Source organism: Strongylocentrotus purpuratus, unplaced genomic scaffold (genome assembly GCF_000002235.5).
Source record: "Strongylocentrotus purpuratus isolate Spur 01 unplaced genomic scaffold, Spur_5.0 spur5_scaffold_19, whole genome shotgun sequence".
Lineage (NCBI taxonomy): Eukaryota > Metazoa > Echinodermata > Echinoidea > Camarodonta > Strongylocentrotidae > Strongylocentrotus > Strongylocentrotus purpuratus.
In genome coordinates this window covers 25,235,535-25,241,070 of record NW_022145604.1, presented here as the reverse complement: position 1 = coordinate 25,241,070, position 5,536 = coordinate 25,235,535, and positions in this window count along the sequence as shown.

The window sequence follows — 5,536 nt, the reverse complement described above, 5'->3', positions numbered from 1 at the left end:
AATTCCCCTTGTATTTGACACGTCCCCCTTTCCTTCCTAATACATGCTCATTTTCCTTCTTATAAGTGCCCCTTCCTCTTTTCATGATTACCCCCTTTTCATCTCTGACAAGTGCCCCGTTTATTTTAAGATGTGGCTCTTTTTCTTTTTAATTGGAGCCACTTCCCCCTTCTCACTTCTTATAAATGCCCCTTTAAAATCTGATGAGTGCCTTTTTTCCGTCGACAAATTCCCATTTCCCATTGTTATAAGTGCCTTTTTCATCCCTGGTGAGTGCCTCTTTTTTTAGGTGTAAGAAGTGCCCCATTTTCACCTCTTTTAATTAGCCTTTGCACTTTGACACGTGCTCATTTTCTTTTCTAATAAGTGTCTTATCGATAAGTGTTCCCTTTTCTTCTCATCATTAAACGTGCCTCAAGCGACTAAGAGAAATTTCCCCCAAAGCACGCTCGCTACGCTCGCTCGCATTTAGTGTTACTAATCAAAGGTCTTTTCAGTCTTCCGTTATGAGAATGTGTTTATAACCCCATCAGGATTGGGTTTTTCCTCTTTATAAGATGTAATTTTTCGCACTGCGACCTCACAAATCTAAACAATTTTCCTCGCTCGCAAATGAATTTTCAGACCATCACACCCAACTGCAAAGTATGATGCTTAAATGATGTATAACGAGAAACAAATATTGAAATCATCCCTGATAATGTAATCATAATATATGGGTATATACCAATATCTAAAAACTTGTCTATTTTTGCTTTAAAATTCCCTTTGAAGTTGCCCTTTTTTGTTGGTGCCCCCCCCCCCCCCCCCCCACTTTGGAAGTCGCTCCGCCGGCTCTGTGACTGTGTACATGTCACATGTGTTAATGCTCCAACACTCAAGAGCGGTCGAAGATTCCATAAATTAATACATTTAGTAGTTGCATAGTTTCATAGGCTGTTAAGTAGAACATTGAACACGATGACGATAGTCAAGACTCAAGACGAGGTCAGGGACAAGCGCAAGGACACGGATAAAGACACGGATACATTAGCTCTCGTCCTTCTCTCTCTCCCTCCCTCTCTCTCTCTCTCTGTACAATTTATAATATTAACATTCCTTTCTATTTTCCGAAATTTACATACGGGTGTCAACTTGGAGGGGGGGGGGGGGGTTATCAGGGTATAAGGTTGGGGCACACCCCTTTGCATGCTAAGGGATGATGTCGAAATTAAAAATAAATAACAAGTGGGAGAGGAGGGGGTGAAATATATTTCCTAGCAACGGCGCACTAAATATTGTAATGGGAAGGGGTAAATGCATCAATTTGGAGGACAGCTTAAAATTATTAAAATAGGATATGTACATGTATATACATATTTTTTTTCCAATTAAAATGTATAGACCAGTTTGAGAAACACCCCTCTCAAATAATGAAATTGAAGCTCTTTACCAATCATGAATGTGAAAAAATATGTTTTTGATTAAATACGTGACGATACAAATTTTGCGGGGAAACCGCCTACTAATTGATATATATTTGGAAAATTATCACATCGATCCGGTCTGGAAAATATCGTGAATGTACTTCAACATTGAACATTTGGGCAGATATTTCTGCTTTTTTGCAAATTTAGTTTAAAGTATTGCCATATAAACCTCTGAAGGCTATATTTAAACAATACTGAATGGATATTTTGTACCCAAAACCCTTAAACCGCATTTTTACTTCTACCCGTCTATATCTTTAACTTGGTGCCCTCTCTTTGCGTTCGATTTTATTATTATTTTTATTTTTAAAATTTGTTCAGTGTCTATTTTCAGTTGTGCCCTCCCTTTTAATAATTTTGTTAATATCATATTTTTTAATTAAACTCAATTTTCAATCTGAGTTGCCCCCTTAAATTTGTTTAAACCTCAAGTTATCCCCCCCCCTAATTTTCAATTAACACCCCTTTCAAGCCCATTTTAACTCTTTTTGAACTCCTCCCCCTACTCCTATATTAAACATTGAAACGCCCCTAAATACATCCACTCTATTTCCTGAAATTGACAAAGGGTTGTCAACTTGGAGGGAGGGGGGGAATCAGGGTACAAGGGTACAAGGGTAGGGGCACAGGAAATTCGGAGGACAGCTTAAAGTTTAAACAAAAGAATATGTATATACGTATTTTATTCAATTAAAATGTCTTCTTTTCCCTCTTTTCCATTTTCTTCCTCTATATTTTCTTTCCCGGCCTTTCTCTCCTCTTTCCCTTTCCCTCTCCCTTTCCTTACTTCTCTCTCTCTCTCTCTCTCTCTCTTTCTCTCTCTCTCTCTCTCTCTCTCTTTGCTGAGTGGGGGTAGGGGGAGGAAGGGCATTTCGTCCCCCGATCCACATCATGTTGGCTGGAAAAATCGCAACTAATCTCCCCTACCTTTCTTCTTCCTCTTTTTGTCCTTGTTTCCCTTTCTCTTATCTTCTCTTCTCTTTCCATTTGAATTTTCCTTTCCTTCCTTTTCTCTGTCTCTGTTAAGTTTCCTGGGAGGTGGGCAAGGGCGTTTCGGCCCTCCCCCCGATCTACATTTTTTTGGCGGGATTAATCGCAACTGATCTCCCCTACGTTTCACCCTTTTCTTTTCTTCCTCTGTTTTGTTCCCTTTAGCTCTTCTCTTTCCCTTACCCCCCTTCTCTCTCTTTTTTTGTTGTTGTTGTGGGGGGGGGGCAACATCCTGGGAGGCCCTCCCCCGATCTCCTTCTTTTCTTCTTCCTCTTCTTTCTTTCCCTTTCTCTCCTCTTTCCCTTTCCCTTCTTTTCCTTCTCTCTCTCTTGTTAACGGGGAGGGAGAGGCCCCCCGCTAGGCACAAGACGTACTAAACGAAGTGAATTGACGGGCCAAGTCAGGCTATCTAAGAAACACCCCAATACACTTTTAGCTCCGTCCCGCGCCGCATCTGTTTTGCTACATGTATGTTGGTGTTCAAAATTGTACCTAAAAATTGATTTTCAGAGAGTAAAATGCTAGAATTTTCCCTACCATCGGAGGGAGAAATGAATTCTTGATATCAAGAAATGAATTCGTGATATCAAGAAATCGAATTCGTGATATCAAGAATTGAATTCTTGATATCAAGAAATAATTTTACGTTGTAAAGCAATGGTAATTCTTGATATCAAGAAATATGTTTAAATTATAAAACGGCTTGACATACTACCGTGCTGTCCGTCATGAAAATGCATAAGATGGGGCCTTGTTCACGAGTATACAGTAAAGTCGTTATACAGGCCCCCATGTCCGTTTTGTAGAACACGCAACGCCGCACAGTGGGCCAGGGAGGGACCAAAGTGCGCCAAAACTATTTTTGGGTGATTTATTTTTTTCAATTTTTGTCTTGCCCAGTTGAAAGGTAATACATAGAGGAATACCTCAGTGAAATATTTAATTCCGGTATGCACAATATAAATTTACTACTTCAATCAGCAAAATCCTACATATTCACAGTTTTAGTGCAAAAGTGACCTATTTTATAAATCTTTCAATTCAACATGAAGTTTTTAAGTTATTGATATGAAATTGCTCTCACATATTCCTGATAGTTCATTTCGTTGAATGAATGGGTTAAAATTAATAGAAACACAATCTTCAAGATATATTATAGGGTAATTCACTGAAAAATGGACTAATTATCCATGTTTTTTATAAATCCAGAAGAAATGTTTAGATCTCCGCAGTGTACCGCTTAAATTTTAATACCACCCTTTCCTCTGATGTCTAAGCTTCAAGTTGATACCAAATTTGGCTGCCCAAACTTGCCCATTGTTATGTTAGAGCCGATTTCCCTTGCCACATTGCCCCGAAAATGTGGGGTTTTGGGGTCCGCGGATGAATCATGAAGGATTCGTGGTCATAAATCACGGCGCGAGGGGGCGCGTGACACTTGTTCTGACACCGCAGACCAAAATAAACACATTTTTCGGGGCAATGTTGCAAGGAAAACAGCTCTAACATAATAACGGGCAGAATCGGGCAGCCAAATCTGGTATCAACTTAAAGCTTAGACATCAGAGAAAATGTTGGTATACAATTTAAGCGAAAATCCCTGGAAATCTAAACATTTCCTCTGGATTTATAAAAAAGAAATCCCCAAACATGAGTTTTGGCGCACTTTGGTCCCTCCCTGGCCCACTGTGCGCCGTTGCGCGGCCTCTAAGAGAATCTTATAGTATACTCGTCATACAGCTAGGCCCCCCAACTGCGGGGCCTGTATCACGAGTATGCCTGGAACATACTCGAGACTAGTAAGTTAAAAACCAAATATTGTAGACGAACACGTGGTGGATATCAATAAATATTATGCATATCTGCCATAGGGGGGGGGGGGCTCTATCATTTGTTTTTGACCCGCCGTTTGAAGATTCCCCCCCGACTGCCCCCCCCCCCCCCGTTGTCACCATTTTAGAAAATATTCCTTTTCCTTTTAGCCTTAATTTTTCTTCTCTCTTTGCTTTATCCCCATTTTTAGACCCACTAGGGAGGGGGGGGGGCGGTAGGGTGATTACTTTGAAACACAGTATGTTTTGCCTTTTGGGTATAAATTATATACCCAATAGGATTTTTTTTTTATCTTTCTATAAATTGACCTGAAATCACTGCATTCTAAACCCTTGATATTTAAAATAAATCCCCTGAAATAATTGTTTTTAACATGGGTTAAATAAATTAAAGAAATATGGCGTCGGAGGTTTAAATCACGTTCGGAATTCCATATGCAGTTAAACAATTAGAGCACAAAGCGCGAGCCGAAATTTTTCGTTATATTGACTTGATAATGTAGAGTGGGTAGGCAAAGTGCGTGGTTCCAAGCGCGTAGCTAGGATTTTATTTTAGGGGGGCGATAATGAGCACCCTTTGCGTGCGAATCATTTAAAGAGCGCGCAAAGCGCGCTCCCTAGGGGATGGGTGCAGGGGGGGGGGGTAGTTTCCCCCCTCCCGCGCGAAGGGCCGAAGCTTTAAAAGAAGACGATTCTTTGTACCTTTCTCGACTCTTAATCCTTATCTGTATTCAGTTCCCCCCCCCCCCCCCGCCGCGCAAAACGCGGAAGCTTTGACGTTTTATTAATTTATTAGAGAAAGAAGACGATTCGATGTACCGTTCTCGAATCTTAATCCTTATCTGATGTCAGTTTCCTCCACCTCCAGCACGAAGCGCGAAAACTTTGAAGTTTCATTAAATTATTAGCGAAAGAAGACGATTCGTTGTACCTTTCTTGACTCTTAATCCTTGTCTGAATTCATTCCTCCCCTCCTGCGCGAAGCGCGGAAGCTTTGTCGTATTATTAGCGAAAGAAGACGATTCGTTGTACCTTTCTCGACTCCTTTTCCCTTTTTCTTCCTACTTCCTCACTTTTTTCCTTCTCTTTCTCTCTCTTTTTTTTTCTGGGGGGGGGGGGGGCCACCGCCCCCCTGGCTACGCGCCTGCGTGGTTCTAAAGTTACAAAGACACTTCGATAAAGGCACCCTTACTCCATGATTGCCTGTGTTGAACTGCCGTGGGCTTTACAACAGTACTATAAACC